Raw genomic sequence first — 21,682 nt, 5'->3', positions numbered from 1 at the left:
AACCATCATTATACATAATCAACATCATACTCACCATCAACATGGTACCACCCATCAATTCAACCTCAATCATCCATCAAGCATATATCACAACATGCATTTCTCATATTCCACACAATCAAGGCATCAATATTCATAATCACATATATGAACACATCATATATCTCAACTATTCAACAACACCAACAATTCAATGCCTATCTTAGGGCCTCTAGCCTAAGTATTTCCTACCACATTACATATTAGATACGGGAAACTGAAACCATACCTTAGCCGATTTCCCACGCTTAACCGGAGCACTTCCAAACCACTTCTCCTTAAGCTCTCAAGGTCTCAACACCTCCAAGAACAGATTTTATCACACAAAACCCCCTTCCAAGCTTTCCAAAATCACCAATCAAGCTCCAATATTCACATATACACAACCTAAGCCACAATCATCATATCCATACACAACATCTCAATACCCAAACCTCATAGAACAACAAATTACACTAGAGTTGAGAATCTTACCACACCCAAGGTCCAAGGAGACAAGATTAACCTTCTCCTTCAAGAGAGTTGGGTCCTATAACATCAAAGAACCCAAAATCTCAACATTTTTGCTCATGAAACTCGAAATCAAGGGCTGGAATTTCGAACAGTAAAACGTGGCTTACCTCAAGATTAATTGTATGGGTTTTGTAGAGCACTCCGCGGTGAACGCGTGGCCGCAAACGGAGTGGCAATCGGAGCTCTAGATCAAAAGTTATGGTGGTTTGAAGATCAAGTGAGAGAAAGAACTTGAGAGAGTGTTCTTCCCTCCATAGCCTCCATTTTCAGCGTGTTTTGGTGTTGTGTGAGGAGAGAGAGTGCTGAAAACTAGGGTTTTGGTTTAGTTATGTTGGGCCAAGGGCCCACTTTGGGTCCGGTTGGTCCGGTTTGGCCCGTTCGGTCCAATCTTGGTCCGATTTCTATAAAATTGGTACCGAAATTCTCGTCTCAATTTCCTCTATCACATTTAGCCATAAAAATAACATTTTTGGCTTTCTAGAATAAATTCTCATTTATGGGTTAATTAACCATTAATTAACCGGGTCTTACACGCGCGGTCGCGTGATCCATGCGACCGCGTCACTTCTCCCTGGTCATCTCCTCAATTTCTTGTGTTTCTTCCATTTTTGCAAGCTTCCTTTCCAATCTCCAACTCATTCATGCCCTATAAAGCCTGAAACACTTAACACACAGATCACGGTATCGAATGGAATAAAGGAGAATTAAAATACATAATCAAAAGTCTCTAGGAAGCAAGTTTTCAATCATGTAATAAATTTAGAAAGGAAATATAAATGCATGCTAATCATATGAATAAGTGGGTAAAGATCATGATAAAACCACACAATTAAACACAATATAAACCATAAAATAGTGGTTTATCAACCTCCCCACACTTAAATATTAGCATGTCCTCATGCTTAGTTGAAGGAGATAATATGAATGAGTAGGAACATGTAGAAATCATGCAATGCAATCTATATATGTGAATGCAACTATATGATTCTTGTCTACTTGATCAAAAGTAAATAAGCTCTTCAAAATAATTACAAACCAAATTCCACTAACTCAATTCTTATATAGTAAGAACAGATAAAAATGTAAGAAGATAGCTCATGAAAGCAGAGAACATAGAAATTCAAGCATGGAACCCTCACTGATGATGTATGTACACTCTAGTCTCTCTAGTGTATAGGGTCATCACTCTATCCTTCTCTAATCATGCTTTCAAATTTTTTTGTTCTTCTCCTAACCAATCAAAACATTTAATATACCAATGCAAACATCATGAGGTCTTTTCAAGGTTGTAATGGGGCCAAGGTAAGGGTAAGGATGTATATATGGCTAAGTAAGCTTATAAATTGAATCTTTATTTAACCTAAGCTTTCACCTAAGCTCTATGTATATTCTATATAACTTTAGAATGCATACCTAGCTACCCAAAAATTTCTTTCACATTCCATACTCATGTTTCAACTTTTTATTTTAATTTTATCATACATGCATTGATCTTTGAATTCTTAACTTAGCATTGGGGTAATTTTGTCCCCTTATTTAATTATTGAATATTTTTGGATTTTTTGTTTATAAACATAAAAACATAAAAATAACATAGCTTATCAATGCACATAGATTTTTAATTCTTATAGTTTCACATGAGTAGGTACCCAAATTCCCATTATATTATCATGACACATTCCCTTATTATCTTTTGTTCCCACAATTTCCCATACTTGATTGACTCACACAATTCTATCTTAAGCTAACTAAAGATTCAATTTGGGATATATAATTGTTTTTCCGCTTAAGGCTAGTAATGTGGTAAAATATAAAACAAATGGGATTTAAAGGCTCAAAGTGGCTAACAGAGGAAATTGAAAGGGGTAGGCTTAATTTGGATAAGTGGGCTAAACAAATAATGGCCTCAATCATATGCAAACATATAAATATAATAAACATTGGACATATAGGATGAAACAAAATATAGATTACAATCATAGAGAAGTAAACACACAAGAATAAAATAATTATGGTTAAATAATGTAACCATTCATAAAGGCTCAATTCTCACAGGTTGTGTGTTCTTTAGCTCAAAAATCATGTTCCAAATACAACTTCAAGCAAATTTAACATAAAAGTTTTAATTAAAATTAGTGAAATTTTGTTCCAAAGATAGGGTCTTAGAAGAAACTTATTGCCTTTTCAATCAAGCAGAACATGCATGCAACTAACCTATTACTATGCAATTTATCCTATTCTACAAAAGAAAAACAAACCAAGTATCCTAATTTATTGGTGTTAGAGAAGAGAAATTACCTCCGGAAGTCAGGTACTGACCAACCTCCCCACACTTAAGGCTTTGCACCGTTCTCGGTGCCATCTGTCAAGAACAAAGGTGGGCTGGTAGTAGTATCTCCACAGTCGGGACCATCATGGCTCCCTGCGCTGGTAAAGGAAGTGGAGTCCGGGGTGTCTGAGTCCTTGAATTTTCCCATAATCAGCTCCTTGAGGTATGTGAATTGGCGCTTGTTACGGTGCTCTCTCATCTTAGCTTTCTGTTCCAGCCGATCCAACCTTGCAAGTATCTGCTGGAGCAGTTGGTCTATAGTAGGTGCTTGTGGTGTTGAAGAAGGAATATCTTCAACTGGTTCAGTAGGCTAGCTGATAGTGGCGGCTGGAGGTCTGATATATTTCCCATTAGGGACGTATTGATCATCCCGTGGAAGTATGGCTTTGGTGTTCCCAGCTCTGTAGGAGACTCCGGCTGCTGAGACAATATCTGAGACCAGGGCGGGGAAAGATAAGTTGTCCGCGATTTGTACGTGTCTCATGGCATTCCTGATATGTCTAGGTAGATTCAGAGATTGGTCTGTAAGGATGCACCATAGAAGAACGGCCATGTCCGCAGTGAAGGATGATTCAGGAGTGCTCAGAAAGACGTAATGGGACATGATCTGTGCCCATACGCGAGCCTCCATGGTAAGTGCTGAAGCCGATATTCCCTTAGGGCGGGTGCGATGGTATTCGTAGATCTAACGGCTGCCAGGTAGTGCGATAACTCTGAGAACGGCGTCCTAGTCAAAGTGGTACATCTGGCGCTGGAGTGCGGCTTCTTGAAAGGCGTCTAATCCTTCTGGAACAGGGGGAAGACCTAGAGCTTGTTGAATGGCCTCTTCTGTAATGGGGACTTGTGATGAGCGGATAATTTGTACGCTTTTTGGCATTATTTTTAGGATGTTTTTAGTAGGATCAAGTTACTTTTAGGGATGTTTTCATTAGTTTTTATGTTAAATTCATATTTCTGGACTTTACTATGAGTTTGTGTGTTTTTCTGTGATTTCAGGTATTTTCTGACTGAAATTGAGGGACTTGAGCAAAAATCAGATTCAGAGGTTGAAGAAGGACTGCTGATGCTGTTGGATTCTGACCTCCCTGCACTCAAAATGGATTTTCTGGAGCTACAGAACTCAAAATGGCGCGCTTCTAATTGCGTTAGAAAGTAGACATCCAGGGCTTTCCAGCAATGTATAATAGTCCATACTTTGAACGAGTTTAGACGATGTAAAAGGGCGTTGAACGCCAGTTCTACGCTGTTGTCTGGAGTTAAACGCCAGAAACAAGTCACAAACCAGAGTTGAATGCCAGAAATACGTTACAACCTGGCGTTCAACTCTAGAAAGAGCCTCTGCACGTGTAACATTCAAGCTCAGTCTAAGCACACACCAAGTGGGCCTCGGAAGTGGATTTATGCATCAATTACTTACTTCTGTAAACCCTAGTAGCTAGTTTATTATAAATAGAACTTTTTACTATTGTATTAGACATCCTGAGTTTTATCTTCGGATCATCCTGGATTGTATTTTGATCCTGTGATCTCGTTTTGGGGGCTGGCCATTCGGCCATGCCTGGACCTTTCACTTATGTATTTTCAACAGTAGAGTTTCTACACTCCATAGATTAAGGTGTGGAGCTCTGCTGTTCCTCAAAGATTAATGCAAAGTACTACTGTTTTCTATTCAATTCATCTTATTTCGCTTCTAAGATATTCATTCATACTTCAACCTGAATGTGATGAACGTGACAATCATCATCATTCCCTATGAACGCGTGCTTGACAACCACTTCCGTTCTACCTTAGATTGAATGAGTGTCTCTTAGATCTCTTAATCGGAATCTTCGTGGTGTAAGCTAGAATGATGGCGGCATTCAAGAGAATCCGGAAAGTCTAAACCTTGTCTGTGGTATTCCGAATAGGATTCAATGATTGAATGACTGTGACGAGCTTCAAACTCGCGAGTGCTGGGCGTAGTGACAGACGAAAAAGGAGGGCGAATCCTATTCCAGCATGATCGGGAACCTCAGATGATTAGCCGTGCCGTGACAGGGCATGTTGGACCATTTTCACAAGAGGAGGGGATGTAGCCACTGACAACGGTGATGCCCTTGCATAAAGCCAGCCATAGAAAGGAGTAAGACTGATTGGATGAAGACAGCAGGAAAGCGGAGGTTCAGAGGAACGATTGCATCTCCATACGCTTATCTGAAATTCTAACCAATGATTTGCATAAGTATTTCTATCCTTCTTTTATTACTACATTTCGAAAACTACATAACTATTTTATATCTGCCTGACTGAGATTTACAAGGTGACCATAGCTTGCTTCATACCAACAATCTCCGTGGGATTCGACCCATACTCACGTAAGGTATTACTTGGACGACCCAGTGCACTTGCTGGTTAGTTATGCGAAGTTGTGAAGATATTCACAACCTGAGTAACAATTTCGCATACCAAGTTTTTGGCGCCGTTGCCGGGGATTGTTCGAGTTTGGACAACTGACGGTTCATCTTGTTGCTCAGATTAGGTAATTTTCTTTTTGTTTTGTTTTCAAAAAAAAAATAATAAAAATGTTTTCAAAAATATATTTTTCTTCAGAATTTTTAAGAATGAATTCTAGTGTTTCATAAAGCATGTTGAAGCCTGGTTGGGTGTAAAGCCACGACTGTAGGGCATGTTAGGCATGTCATGTCTGAGTTACATACTAAAGCTTGGCTGGCTATTAAGCCATGCCCGACCCTTTGATTGGAGCTTTAGTTTAAAGAGCATAAGAATCCTGGAATTCATATTAAAAATTTTAGAATCCTTATTTTTTTTTTCAAAATGATTTTCGAAAAAAAAATTTAAAAGAAAATACAAAAAATTCATAAAATCATAAAAATCAAAAATATTTTGTGTTTCTTGTTTGAGTCTTGAGTCATGTTATAAGTTTGGTGTCAATTGCATATTCATTTTGCATTTTTCGAAAATTCATGCATTCATGGTGTTCTTCATGATCTTCAAGTTGTTCTTGGTAAGTCTTCTTGTTTGATCTTGATATTTTCTTGTTTTGTGTCTTTTCTTGTTTTTCATGTGCATTTTTTGCATCCATAGAGTCTAAACATGAAAGATTTCTAAGTTTGGTGTCTTGCATGTTTTCCTTGCATTAAAAATTTTTCAAAAATAAGTTCTTGGCGTTCATCTTGACATTCAAAGTGTTCTTGGTGTTCATCTTGACATTCATAGCATTCTTGCATGCATTCATTGTTTTGATCCATAACTTTCATGCATTGCATCATTTTTCTTGTTTTTCTCTCTCATCATAAAAATTCAAAAATAAAAAAAAAATCTTCCCTTTTTTTTTTCTCTCTTAAAATTTCGAAAATTAGATTTGACTTTTTCAAAAATTTTTAAAACTTAGTTGTTTCTTATGAGTCAATTCAAATTTTCAATTTAAATATCTTATCTTTTTCAAAATCTTTTTCAAAAATCAAATCTTCTTCATTTTTTTAGTTATTTTCAAAAATTCCAAAAATATTTTTCAAAAATATTTTTCTTATTTTTATATCAAATTTTCGAAAATAACAATAACAATTAATGTTTTGATTCAAAAATTTTAAGTTTGTTACTTGCTTGTTAAGAAAGATTCAAACTTTAAGTTCTAGAATCATATCTTGTGATTTCTTGTGAATCAAGTCATTAATTGTGATTTTAAAAATTAAATCTTTTTCAAAACTAATTTCAATCATATCTTTTCAAAAATATCTTCTTATCTTTTTCAAAAAAATTTGATTTTAAAATATCTTTTCTAACTTCCTAACTTCTTATCTTTTCAAAATTTGTTTCAACTAACTAACTAACTTTTTGTTTGTTTCTTATCTTTTTCAAAACTACCTAACTAACTCTCCCTCTCTCATTTTCGAAAATTCCTTCCCTCTTTTTCAAAATTTCTTTTAATTTTTTATTCTAATTTTCGAAAAACTACTAACCTTTTTCAAAAACTATTTTCGAAAATCACTAACTCTTTTTCAAAAATTATTTTCGAAAATTCTCTCCTCCTCTCATCCCCTTCTATTTATTTATTCATCTACTAACACTTCTCTTCATCTCACATCTCTGCTCCTATCATCACCTTTGTGTTTGGATTCTTCATTCTTCTTCACCCATATTCCTTTTCTTCTTCTACTAACAATAAGGAACCTCTTTACTGTGACATAGAGGATTCCTCTTCTTTTCTTTTTCTCTTCTCTTTCTTATGAGCAGGGACAAAGAAAAAGGCATTCTTGTTGAAGCTGATCCAGAACCTGAAAGGACTCTGAAGAGAAAACTAAGAGAAGCTAAATTACAACAATCCATAGACAACCTTATTGAAAATTTCGAACAAGTAAAGGAGATGGCAGCCGAACCCAACAACAATAATGCAAGGAGAATGCTTGGTGACTTTACTGCACCTAATTCCAATTTACATGGAAGAAGCATCTCCATTCCTACCATCGGAGCAAACAATTTTGAGCTGAAACCTCAGCTAGTTTCTCTGATGCAGCAGAACTGCAAGTTTCATGGACTTCCATCTGAAGATCCTTTTCAGTTCTTAACTGAATTCTTGCAGATCTGTGATACTGTTAAGACTAATGGAGTAGATCCTGAAGTCTACAGGCTCATGCTTTTCCCTTTTGCTGTAAGAGACAGAGCTAGAATATGGTTGGACTCTCAACCCAAAGACAGCCTGAACTCTTGGGATAAGCTGGTCACGACTTTCTTAGCCAAGTTCTTTCCTCCTCAAAAGCTGAGCAAGCTTAGAGCTGATGTTCAAACCTTCAGACATAAAGAAGGTGAATCCCTCTATGAAGCTTGGGAAAGATACAAGCAGCTGACCAAAAAGTGTCATTCTGACATGCTTTCAGAATGGACCATCCTGGATATATTCTATGATGGTTTATCTGAGCTATCAAAGATGTCATTGGATACTTCTGCAGGTGGATCCATTCACCTAAAGAAAACGCTTACAGAAGCTCAAGAACTCATTGACATGGTTGCTAATAACCAGTTTATGTACACTTCTGAGAGGAATCCTGTGAGTAATGGGACGCCTATGAAGAAGGGAGTTCTTGAAATTGATACTCTGAATGCCATATTGGCTCAGAATAAAATATTGACTCAGTAAGTCAATATGATTTCTCAGAGTCTGAATAGAATGCAAGCTGCATCCAACAGTACTCAAGAGGCATCTTCTGAGGAAGAAGCTTATGATCCTGAGAACCCTGCAATAGCAGAGTTAAAATACATGGGTGAACCATATGGAAACACCTACAATCCATCATGGAGAAATCACCCAAATCTCTCATGGAAGGATCAAAAGCCTCAACAAGGCTTTAATAATGGTGGAAGAAACAGATTTAGCAATAGCAAGCCTTTTCCATCATCCACTCAGCAACAGACAGAGAATTCTGAGCAGAATCCATCTAGCTTAGCAAATTTAGTCTCTGATCTATCTAAGGCCACTGTGAGTTTCATGAATGAAACAAGGTCTTCCATTAGAAATTTGGAAGCACAAGTGGGCCAGCTGAGTAAAAGGATCACTAAAATCCCTCCTAGTACTCTCCCAAGCAATACAGAAGAGAATCCAAAAGGAGAGTGCAAGGCCATTGAATTAATTACCATGGCCGAACCCACAAGAGAGGAGAAGGACGTGAATCCCAAGGAGAAAGACCTCCTGGGACGTCCAATGATCAATAAGGAGCTTCCCTCTGAGGAACCTAAGGAATCTGAGACTCATCTAGAGACCATAGAGATTCCATTGAACCTCCTTATGCCATTCATGAGCTCTGATGAGTATTCCTCTTCTGAAGAGAATGAGGATGTTACTGAAGAGCAAGCTGCCAAGTTTCTTGGTGCAATCATGAAACTGAATGCCAAATTATTTGGTATTGAAACTTGGGAAGATGAACCTCCCTTGTTCACCAATGAACTAAGTGATCTGGATCAACTGACATTGCCTCAAAAGAGACAGGATCCTGGAAAGTTCATAATACCTTGTACCATAGGCACCATGATCTTTAAGGCTCTGTGTGACCTTGGTTCAGGAATAAACCTCATGCCCCTCTCTGTAACAGAGAAACTGGGAATCTATGGGGTGCAAGCTGCTAAAATCTCATTAGAGATGGCAGACAATTCAAGAAAACAGGCTTATGGACAAGTAGAGGACGTGTTAGTAAAGGTTGAAGGCCTTTACATCCCTGCTGATTTCATAGTCCTGGATACTGGAAAGGAAGAGGATGAATCCATCATCCTAGGAAGACCTTTCCTAGCCACAGCAAGAGCTGTGATTGATGTGGACAGAGGAGAATTGATCCTTCAATTAAATAAGGACAACCTTGTGTTTACAACTCAAGGATCTCTCTCTGCAACCATGAAGAGGAAGCATGAAAAGCTTCTCTCAAAACAAAGTCAACTAGAGCCCCCACAACCAAACTCTAAGTTTGGTGTCAAACCCCCATATCCAAACTCTAAGTTTGGTGTTGGGAGGTCTCAACAAAGCTCTGCACATCTGTGAGGCTCCATGAGAGCCCACTGTCAAGCTATTGATATTAAAGAAGCGCTTGTTGGGAGGCAACCCAATGTTTATTTATCTAATTTTATTGTTGTTTTTCATGTTTTCTTAGGTTCATGATCATGTGGAGTCACAAAATAAACAAAAAATTTAGAAACAGAATCAAAAACAGCGGAAGAAAAATCACACTCTGGAGGAAGCACCTGTCTGGCATTCAACGCCAGAACAGAGCATGGTTCTGGCGCTGAACGCCCAAAATGGGCAGTATCTGAGCGCTGAACGCCCAAAATGGGCAGCATCTGGGCGCTAAACGCCAGAATTGCACCCTGGAGAAGAGCTGGCGCTGAACGCCCAGAACAAGCATGGTTCTGGCGTTCAACGCCAGAAATGGGCAACAAATGGGCGTTGAACGCCCAAAATGGGCACCAACCTGGCGCTGAACGCCCAGAGTTATGTGCAAGGGCATTTTACATGCCTAATTTGGTGCAAGGTTGTAAATCCTTGAACACCTCAGGATCTGTGGACCCCACAGGATCATCTCAGGATCTGTGGACCCCACAGGATTCCCACCTATCTCCACTCACTCTCTTCTCTCTTCTCATTCATCCTCTATTCCCAATGAACACTCTTCCCCAAAACCCTTCACCTATCACCTCCATCTCTCTTCCCTATTAACCCTTCACCACTCACATTCACCCACTCTTCCCTATAAACCTACCCAATAAACTCCACCTACCTTCAAAATTCAAATCAATTTCCCACCCAAACCCACCCATATGGCCGAACCTTAACCCCCCTCCCTTCCCTATATAAAGCCTTCCATTCTTCCTCATTTTCACACAACACAACCCTCTCTTCTCTTCTTGGCCGAAACACACCTCCCCCCTCTTCTCCATCTTTTCTTCTTCTTCTTCATTATTCTTTCTTCTCTTGCTCGAGGGCGAGCAATATTCTAAGTTTGGTGTGGTAAAAAGCATAAGCTTTTTGTTTTTTCATTACCATTGATGGCACCTAAGACCGGAGAATCCTCTAGAAAAGGGAAAGGGAAGACAAAAGCTTCCACCTCCGAGTCATGGGAGATGGAAAGGTTCATCTCCAAAGCTCATCAAGACCACTTCTATGATGTTGTGGCCAAGAAGAAGGTGATCCCCGAGGTCCCTTTCAAACTCAAAAGAAATGAGTATCCGGAGATCCGACATGAAATTCAAAGAAGAGGTTGGGAAGTTCTAACAAATCCCATCCAACAAGTCGGCATCCTAATGGTTCAAGAGTTCTATGCTAATGCATGGATCACCAAGAACCATGATCAAAGTAAGAACCCGGATCCAAAGAACTATGTTACAATGGTTTGGGGGAAATACTTGGATTTTAGTCCGGAAAATGTGAGGTTGGCGTTTAACTTGCCTATGATGCAAGGAGATGAACGCCCCTACACTAGAAGGGTCAACTTTAATCAAAGGTTGGACCAAGTCCTCATGGACATATGTGTGGAAAGAGCTCAATGGAAGATTGACTCCAAAGGCAAGCCGGTTCAACTAAGAAGATTGGACCTCAAGCCTGTGGCTAGAGGATGGTTGGAGTTCATCCAACGCTCTATCATCCTCACTAGCAACCGATCTGAAGTTACTGTGGATCGGGCCATCATGATCCATAGCATCATGATTGGAGAAGAAGTAGAGGTTCATGAAGTCATCTCCCTTGAACTCTACAAAACAGCCGAAAAGCCCTCTCCTGGGGCAAGGCTAGCTTTTCCTCATCTTATCTGCCATCTATGTTACTCAGCTGGAGCTTCCATAGAAGGAGACATTCACATTGAGGAAGAGAAGCCCATCACTAAGAAAAAGATGGAGCAAGCAAGAGATCCCATTCATGGAGCTCAAGAGGCGCAGGAAGCTCATCACCATGAGATCCCGGAGATGCCTCATATGCATTTTCCTCCATAAAACTATTGGGAGCAAATCAACACCTCCCTAGGAGAATTAAGTTCCAACATGGGACAACTAAGGGTGGAACATCAAGAGCACTCCATCATCCTTCATGAAATAAGAGAAGATCAAAAAGCAATGAGGGAGGAGCAACAAAGACAAGGAAGAGATATAGAAGAGCTCAAGGACATCATTGGTTCCTCAAGAAGGAAACGCCACCATCACTAAGGTGGACTCATTCCTTATTCTTACTTTCTCTATTTTTCGTTTTCTATGTTAAGTGCTTATCTATTTTTGTGTCTTCATTACATGATCATTAATAGTTAGTAACTTTGTCTTAAAGTTATGAATGTCCTATGAATCCATCACCTCTCTTAAATGAAAAATGTTTTAATTCAAAAGAACAAGAAGTACACGAGTTTCGAATTTATCCTTGAACTTAGTTTAATTATGTTAATGTGGTGACAATGCTTCTTGTTTTCTGAATGAATGCTTAAACAGTGCATATTTCTTTTGAAGTTGTTGTTTAAGAATGTTAAATATGTTGGCTCTTGAAAGAATGATGACTAGGAGACATGTTATTTGATAATCTGAAAAATCATAAAAATGATTCTTGAAACAAGAAAAAACAGCAAAGAACAAAGCTTCCAGAAAAAAAAATAGGCAAAAAAAAATAGAAAGAAAAAGAAAAAGCACGCAGAAAAAGCCAAAGCTCTTAAAACCAAGAGGCAAGAGCAAAAAGCCAATAACCCTTAAAACCAAAAGGAAAGGGCAATTAAAAAGGATCCCAAGGCTTAGAGCATCAGTGGATAGGAGGGCCTAAAGGAATAAAATCCCGGTCTAAGCGGCTAAACCAAGCTGTCCCTAACCATGTGCTTGTGGCGTGTAGGTGTCTAGTGAAAACTTGAGACTGAGCGGTTAAAGTCAAGGTCCAAAGCAAAAAAAGAGTGTGCTTAAGAACCCTGGACACCTCTAATTGGGGACTTTAGCAAAGCTGAGTCACAATCTGAAAAGGCTCACCCAATTATATGTCTGTGGCATTTATGTATCCGGTGGTAATACTGGAAAACAAAGTGCTTAGGGCCACGACCAAGACTCATAAAAAAGCTGTGTTCAAGAATCATCATACTGAACTAGGAGAGTCAATAACACTATCTGAACTCTGAGTTCCTATAGATGCCAATCATTCTGAACCTCAATGGATAAAGTGAGATGCCAAAACTATTCAAGAGGCAAAAAGCTATAAGTCCCGCTCATATGATTGAAGCTATGTTTCATTGATAGTTTGGAATTTATAGTATATTCTCTTCTTTTTTATCCTATTTGATTTTCAGTTGCTTGGGGACAAGCAACAATTTAAGTTTGGTGTTGTGATGAGCGGATAATTTGTACGCTTTTTGGCATTATTTTTAGTATATTTTTAGCAGGATCTAGTTACTTTTAGGGATGTTTTCATTAGTTTTTATGTTAAATTCACATTTCTGGACTTTACTATGAGTTTGTATGTTTTTCTGTGATTTCAGGTATTTTCTGACTGAAATTGAGGGACTTGAGCAAAAATCAGATTTAGAGGTTGAAGAAGGACTGCTGATGCTGTTGGATTCTGACCTCCCTGCACTCAAAATGGATTTTCTGGAGCTATGGAACTCAAAATGGCGCTCTTCCAATTGCGTTGGAAAGTAGATATCCAGGGCTTTCCAGCAATATATAATAGTCCATACTTTGAACGAGTTTAGACGACGTAAAAGGGCGTTGAACGCCAGTTCTACGCTGCTGTCTGGAGTTAAACGCCAAAAACAAGTCACAAACCAGAGTTGAACGCCAGAAATACGTTACAACCTGGCGTTCAACTCCAGAAAGAGCCTCTGCACGTGTAACATTCAAGCTCAGACCAAGCACACACCAAGTGGGCCCCGGAAGTGGATTTATGCATCAATTACTTACTTCTGTAAACCCTAGTAGCTAGTTTATTATAAATAGAACTTTTTACTATTCTATTAGACATCCTGAGTTTTATCTTCGGATCATCCTAGATTGTATTTTGATCCTGTGATCTCGTTTTGGGGGCTGGCCATTCGGCCATGCCTGGACCTTTCACTTATGTATTTTCAATAGTAGAGTTTCTACACTCCATAGATTAAGGTGTGGAGCTCTGCTGTTCCTCAAAGATTAATGCAAAGTACTACTGTTTTCTATTCAATTCATCTTATTTCGCTTCTAAGATATTCATTCGTACTTCAACCTGAATGTGATGAACGTGACAATCATCATCATTCCCTATGAACGCGTGCCTGACAACCACTTCCGTTCTACCTTAGATTGAATGAGTGTCTCTTAGATCTCTTAATCGGAATCTTCATGGTGTAAGCTAGAATGATGGCGGCATTCAAGAGAATCCAGAAATTCTAAACCTTGTCTATGGTATTCCGAGTAGGATTCAATGATTGAATGACTGTGACGAGCTTCAAACTCGCGAGTGCTGGGCGTAGTGACAGACGCAAAAGGAGGGCGAATCCTATTCCAGCATGATCGGGAACCTCAGATGATTAGTCGTGCCGTGACAGGGCATCTTGGACCATTTTCACAAGAGGAGGGGATGTAGCCACTGACAACGGTGATGCCCTTGCATAAAGCCAGCCATAGAAAGGAGTAAGACTGATTGGATGAAGACAGCAGGAAAGCGGAGGTTCAGAGAACGATTGCATCTCCATACGCTTATCTGAAATTCTCACCAATGATTTACATAAGTATTTCTATCCTTCTTTTATTACTACATTTCGAAAACTACATAACTATTTTATATCTGCCTGACTGAGATTTACAAGGTGACCATAGCTTGCTTCATACCAACAATCTCCGTGGGATTCGACCCTTACTCACGTAAGGTATTACTTGGACGACCCAGTGCACTTGCTGGTTAGTTATGTGAAGTTGTGAAGATATTCACAACCTGAGTAACAATTTCGCATACCAACTTGCTTTTGGCAGACGTAGACAGACTGCAGGGTTGGTAGGTGGAAGTTGGAGTAGAACTTGACTACCCAAGAAAGATTAACTTGCCTTGGCTGTCTCTGTAGGAAATCTCATTGTCTTCGTGCAATCTGCGGCTCAACAAATGTAGCAATGTGGTTTGGGAGGAGAAGAAGGTATTCATTGTTGTAACTCCTTTCTGCCAGGATGGGGAACATCTGCTCACAGTAGCGATTGGGGAATCGCGCAGTGTCCTTTGCTGGGAAGGCTCTTTCTTTATCATCAACCTTTATAATCCTCTTAATTTTCTTTGTTGAGGGCTTAACCGCAGTTGAAGAGGGTTCTGCCACTAATGCTCTTTTTATTCCTCTTCTTGCTGGTTGTTTGGGAGTAGCTTTCTCCTTTCCTTTCTTGGTTGCCATCCTGAAAAAGGAAAGAGAAAGTAAATTAAATTCAAAGAGATAGAGCAAGGAAGAGGGCGGGAAAAGTGGTAATTAATGCACAATAAAGAAGAACGACGTTAACACATGGTCATGACTACATGTAAAAAGTTCATCAATGAAAATATAGCAAGTGCATGTGGGGACAATTAAATGCAAGGGGTTTATTGGCATGCAGGCAAAGGCATGAGTAGCATAGATCAAGCATTCAATGTCCAAGTGAGATTACCAAGTCTTTCAAACTAACAATTTGTTTGTAATAACAATTATATTAAATTAATAAAATATAAAAAGGGTTTTGTGAAAAGCAAGCATTGAAAAGTAGAATAAAGTAGAAAAAATGCTTAATGCCATATGGGCCTTTTCACAAACACATAGCATGCATGATAGTTAAGTTATTGAAAGCATGAATTTGAACATGCAAGCATCCCTTGAAAAAGTAATATATAATTGTCAAACAAATTTATAATGACTCACATAAATTTATAACACCAAATAAAAAGGAAAAAGAAAGGAAAAAGAAAATATGAATAGCGAAGGTAAAACGAAAAGAAAAGAAGATAACATATAAAAATAAGAAGAATAGGAGAAATTAAGGAGGGAAGGAGAAAAAGAAAAACCTTGTTAATGGGGGTGAGAGAGAGAGTGTGTAAAAAGTGAAAAAGAAGGAAGAAGGGGGAAGGAGAAAATAGGATTTGGGGAGAAAAAGATAAGATAATTGGCAAATCAGGAAAACGGTGCGACGCAAGCGACGCGGTCGCGTGAGGCAAGCGGTCGCGCGACTTGCGCTTAAACTGATTGACGCGGTGGCGTCGGTCACGCGGTTGCGTGACCCATTTTAGGTTAATGGCGCGAGGGCAGCCTCGCGCTCGCACAACTCTCTGTTTAAAATCATTAATTGCCAAATATTGGGTGACGCGATCGCGTGGGGCATGCGATCGCGTGAGTGGCAATTGTTGCGAGGTGACGCGGTCGCGTCGGTCACGTGGCCGTGTGGAAAGGATTATGTGTTCAGCACCAATCCAACACCACTCTAGCACAACTTTTTGTTGTGCACCTTTTTTACGTCGAAGTCCAGGTCACGCGGCCGCGTGGGGCACGCGGTCGCGTGGGGCACGCGGTCGCGTGGGAGGCCAGTATTCCCACTCGACGCGGACGCGTCGGCGACTCGGTCGCGTGAGGCGATTTGTGCCATTGGCACACCTCCAGCCACGCTCCTGCGTGACTCTCTGTTCGTTTATTATTTTCTCCCATCTTCTTGCGACGCGGACGCGTCAATGAGGCGGTCGCGTCGCGTAACATTTTTTTAAAATAAAAATATGCAAATGCAGAAGCACGAAATGTACTAATAAAGAGAAGAGTTATTGAATAAGAAAATTAAAAATAAGGAAAAGAACGATCATACCATGGTGGGTTGTCTCCCACCTAGCACTTTGCTTTAACGTCCGTAATTTGGACGCTCCACTAGCTCAGTCTTCGGCTATGTGGGGATCTTCCAAGAGGAAGATCTCGAGCTCCTTGTTTTTCTTCAGTTGCTCGCCATGGTGGTACAGCTTTAAACGATGTCCATTAACTTTGATAAGTTCAGAGCTTGAAGGATGGCTTAGGTGATAAACTCCGTATGGTTCGGCCTTCTCTACTCTGTATGGACCTTCCCATCTTGATCTCAACTTGCCCGGCATGAGCCGCAGTCAAGATTTGTAAAGGAAGACTAAATCCCCAGGTTGGAACTCTTTCCTTCTGATGTGTTGATCATGCACAGCCTTCATCTTCTCCTTGTATAGTCTTGAGTTCTCATAAGCTTCCAGGTGAAGGCTTTCCAATTCTTGCAGTTGCAATCTCCTTTCAACTCCGGCTTCCTCAATTCCCATGTTGCACTCCTTTACTACCCAAAAGGCCTTGTGCTCTACTTCAACAGGGAGATGACAAGCTTTTCCATAAACTAAGCGGAAAGGACTCATCCCAATGGGTGTTTTGTATGCTGTTCTGTATGCCCAGAGTGCATCTTGTAGCCTGGTGCTCCAGTCTCTTCTATGAGGTTTGACTATCTTCTGCAAGATACGCTTTATTTCTTGTTTGACACCTCGGCTTGCCCATTAGTCTGAGGGTGGTATGCTGTTGCAACCTTATGAATTATTCCATGCTTCTTCATTAATCCTGTTAGTCTCCTGTTACAAAAATGGGTGCCTTGATCGCTCACGATTGCTCGTAGTGATCCAAAGCGACAAATAATGTGGTTTCTTACAAAAGAAACAACAGTGTTAGCATCATCAGTACGGGTAGGAATTGCTTCCACCCATTTGGAAACGTAATCTATAGCTAACAATATATAAAAATAACTATTAGAATTTGGAAATGGACCCATAAAGTCAATGCCCCAAACATCAAAAATTTCACAGAAAAGCATAATTTGTTGAGGCATCTCATCCCTCCTAGATATATTACCAAATTTCTAGCATGGGAAACAAGATCTACAAAATTCAGCAGCGTCTTTAAAAAGAGTAGGCCACCAGAATCCACAGTCTAAGATTTTTCTAGCAGTTCTTTGAGGGCCAAAATGTCCTCCACTCTCAGATGAGTGACATGCCTCTAAGATGGATTGGAAATTCTGATTGAGGCACACACCGTCTAATTACCTGGTCAGCGCCACATCTCCATAAATATGGGTTATCCCATATATAATATTTAGACTCGCTTTTCAGCTTGTCTCTTTGATGCTTAGAAAAGTTCGGAGGGAAGGTGCGGCTAACTAGATAATTAGCTACAGGTGCATACCAAGGGACTATCTCAGATACTGCTTGCAGGTTATCAAATGGAAAATTATCAGCTATAGGAATGGAGTCATCTGTGATATGCTCAAGGCGACTCAAGTGGTCTGCCACTAAATTCTTGTTACCACTCCTGTCCCTAATTTCCAAATCAAATTCTTGTAATAGCAGTATCCAACGTATAAGCCTTGGTTTGGACTCCTTTTTAGCTAATAAATACTTTAGAGCTGCGTGGTCTGAATACACTACTACTTTAGTACCAAGTAAATAGGATCGAAATTTATCCAGAGCAAAAACAATAGCAAGAAGCTCTTTCTTAGTAGTAGTGTAATTCGACTGAGCGGCATCTAAAGTTTTACACGCATAAGCAATAACAAAAGGATTCTTACCTTCACGCTGAGCCAGTGCTGCTCCTACGGCATGGTTGGAAGCATCACGCATTATTTCAAATGGTTGGCTCCAGTCTGGTCCTCTCACAATTGGAGCTTGAGTCAGGGCGGTCTTCAGCTTATCAAACGCTTGTTTGCAATTTTCACTAAACTCGAACTCAATATCTTTCTGCAGTAGCCTGGATAAAGGAAGTGCTACCTTACCGAAGTCCTTAATGAATCTCCTGTAAAAACCTGCATGGCCAAGGAATGAGCGGACTTCCCTCACAGAAGAGGGATAAGACAAACTAGAAATAACATCCACCTTTGCTGGATTTATAGAAATGCCAGTATTAGACATAACATGTCCTAGTACAATACCTTGTTTTACCATAAAGTGACATTTCTCAATTTAATACTCTAGATAATCCATCTAAGCAAAGGCTAAAGGAATCGCCGTATACACTAAAATTATCCATAAAAACTTCCATACAGTCCTCAATAAGATAAGAGAAAAGACTCATCATACACCTCTAAAAAGTAGCTGGTGCATTGCACAAGCCAAAGGGCATTCTCTTGTAAGCATAAGTCCCAAAAGGACATGTAAAAGTGGTCTTTTTCTGATCCTCAGGAGCTATATGAATCTGGAAATAACCTGTGTAACCATCTAAAAAACAATAATGCGATTTACCTGACAGGCGATCCAGCATTTGATCAATGAATGGAAGATGATAGTGATCCTTGCGGGTTGCTTGGTTGAGGCGTCTGTAGTCAATGCAGACCCTCCAGGCGTTCTGAACTCTGGTTGTCAGGAGCTCTCCATGCTCATTCTTCACTGCAGTGACTCCAGACTTCTTTGGCACCACTTGTACTGGGCTTACCCATTCACTGTCTGAGATGGGATAGATGATATCTGCCTCTAGTAGTCTGGTCACTTCCTTTTTGACAACCTCTAAGATAGTGGGGTTCAGTCTCCTCTGGGGTTGACGGACAGGTCTTGCTCCCTCTTCTAAAAATATTCTATGCTCACAGACTTGAGGGTTGATGCCTACTATGTCTACCAAACTCTAACCAATTGCCTTTTTGTGCCTCCTCAGCACACCAAGTAACTGCTCTTCTTGTTGAGAAGTGAGCTCCCTTGCAATGATAACTGGAAACCTCTGCCCACCTTCAAGGTAAGCATATTTGAGGTGTGGAGGAAGGGGTTTTAATTCTAACTTCTGATCATGGTCAGGCTCTGGGTTGTCTAGAGCTGGTAACAATGGCAAAGCACTGTCATTGTCCTCTGAGAATGTCCCCACACTTGGACCTTGTCCTGCGTGCTTCTCTTCAAATTCTTCCTGATGGACTTCAGCTACGGTTTCATCTATAATGTCACACTTGAGGATAGAGTGATCCTCCGGAGGATGCTTCATAACTCCATTCAGATTGAAGATCACTACTCGGCCATCTATTTCAAAAGAGTATGTTCCTGAAAAAGCATCTAATTTAAACTTTCAGGTCTTCAGGAATAGCCTTCCGAGTAGGATTGATGATGTCTTGTCTGAGTCATTTTGGGGCATTTTCAGGATATAAAAATCAGTGGGGAATGTGAGTCCCTTAATGCCCACTAATACATCTTCAGCAACTCCAAGCATTGTAATAATGCTTTTATCTGCTAACACAAAATGAGCTGCCGACCTTTTTAAGGGATGGAGCCTCAAAACATCATATATAGACAAAGGCATTATACTCACACATGCTCCTAAATCACACATGCAATCAGAAAATACTATACCACCAATAGTACAATTAACCATACAAGGACTTGGGTCACTACACTTTTCAGGTAAACCACCCATTAAAGCAGATATGGAACTTCCTAAAGGAATAGTTTCTAATTCATTAATTTTGTCTTTATGTATACATAAATCTTTTAGAAACTTTGCATACTTAGGTACCTGTTGAATAACATCAAATAGAGGAATAGTTACCTCAACCTTTTTGAATATCTCTACCATTTTTGGATCAGGTTCCAATTGCTTCCTGGGCTTCCTTGCAAGTTGTGGAAATGGAATAGGAGTGGTGTCTTCTGCAGTGTCTGCGCCTTTTGATGCTTCCTCCTGTGGTTGAACTTCTTCTTTTTCAGTTATGTCCTGTATGTCTTCTTCCTCTTCAACATCTTCTATTTCCACTACCTCTTCAGCTGAGGTGTGTTCTAGTGGGCTTGGCTCCTCCTGGTTCCTCTCCTGCAGTGTGGTTCCAGACCTTAGGGTGATGGAATTAATACTGCCCTTGGGATTGGGTAATGGTTGAGAGGGAATTCCACTCGAGCTCAAAGGTTGGTTATTGGAGTTATTCCAATCTGGGAGACAAGAGCTTGCAAAGTAGCGTTCAAACCATTTAGAGTGGCATTAATGTTACTTTCTATGGTCTGCTGTCTCCGATCAATAGATTGTAGTAAGTCATCATTAGTAGAAGAAGAAGGATAAGTAATTTGAGAGGTCTGCTGTTGGGTATTCTGTGGTCCTTGGGATTGCCTCAGGTGAGGTGCTCTGTAAGGCTGGTACTGGTTCTGCTGCCTATTGTTGTTGTTATTCCACCTCTGATTTCCCTGATTATCTCTGCCTCCTCTGTTGTTGTTATCCCTCCAATTCTGATTAGAATTGTCCTGCCATCCATGGTTGTAATTGCCACTTTGATTGTACCCTTGGTTGGGGCGGTCATAGAAGTTATGAGTGGCTGCCACGGTGTTGTCTTCCTGTTGGAGCTGTGGACATTCATCAGTATAGTGGCTATAATCAGTACAGATTTCGCAAACTCTCTGTGGGACTAAGTGTTGGTTTTGCTGTGGTGGAGAAGGTTGAACTTGCTAAACTTGTTGTTGGTTCAATTGCATCTGCTTCAGCAAGTTGGTCATTTCACAGATACTCTGAGTTAAAGCAGCAGTCTCTCTGCTAGAGGATACTTCTGCAACAGCTTTTGCACGGCCTTGTTTCTGCCTGTGATTCCTAGTAGATTCAGCTAAGTCGCTGATCAATTGCCATACCTCATCAGTGGTCTTGTACTTTTTCATAGACCCATTGCTAGCATTTTCCAATGTGGTCTTATCTTGGGGCCTCATGCCCTGTGTGACGTAGCCGAGTAACACTATCTTATCAATCATATGGTGAGGGCAAGCTTCCAGAAGATTATTGAACTGCTCCCAGTACTCATAGAGAGTTTCAGATTCATCCTGAACAATCATGGAAATATCCTTCCTCAGTTTATCAGTAACTTCAGCTGGAAAGAACTTTTCCAAAAATTCTCTTCTGAGTGTATCCCAGTTGGATACAGTTGCAGCGAGTTGAGTGTAGTACCACTCTCTTACCTTTCCCTCAAGAGAAAACAGGAAGGCTTTCAGCAAAATTGAAGTTTCATCTGCACCATCACGCCTGACAGTAGAACAGGCTGCCTGAAAATCTCTCAGGTGCTTGATAGGCTCTTGAGCAGGTAAGCCATGAAACTTGGGCATCAAATTGAGCAGTTCGGTCTTTATTTCAAAGTCTGTAGCCACCACTGGATGATGCGCTTGAAACGGTTGCATTGAAAAATCAGGGGCTCCAGCCTCCTGGATAGTAACTCTCCTAGGTGCTGCCATGTCACCTATACGTAAATCAACTGAATCAGTAGAACGGGGGCTGGTTTCTTCCTCAAATGATGTTTCAGATCAGCCCTCAGAGAGGACTAACCAACGCCGAGCTTGCCTTATTCGTGAAATAGTTCTTTCAATCTCAGGATCGAATACTGGCAAGCTTGGATCAGGAAGTGAACGCGTCATCTAACGAAAAA

The 21,682-nt window shown here is 40.2% G+C and overlaps 1 non-coding gene across 1 annotated transcript; it reads left to right on the top strand.

The window, feature by feature from the left end:
• The first annotated feature begins 21,011 nt into the window (after positions 1 to 21,011).
• LOC112725530 (small nucleolar RNA R71) lies at positions 21,012 to 21,119 on the top strand. Its single transcript, XR_003164633.1, has one exon. It is a non-coding gene; the product is annotated as a small nucleolar RNA R71 (small nucleolar RNA).
• Positions 21,120 to 21,682: the final 563 nt, after the last annotated feature.

This window comes from Arachis hypogaea, chromosome 11 (assembly GCF_003086295.3).
Source record: "Arachis hypogaea cultivar Tifrunner chromosome 11, arahy.Tifrunner.gnm2.J5K5, whole genome shotgun sequence".
NCBI classification, from domain to species: domain Eukaryota; kingdom Viridiplantae; phylum Streptophyta; class Magnoliopsida; order Fabales; family Fabaceae; genus Arachis; species Arachis hypogaea.
This window is presented reverse-complemented; position numbering and strand designations above follow the sequence as displayed.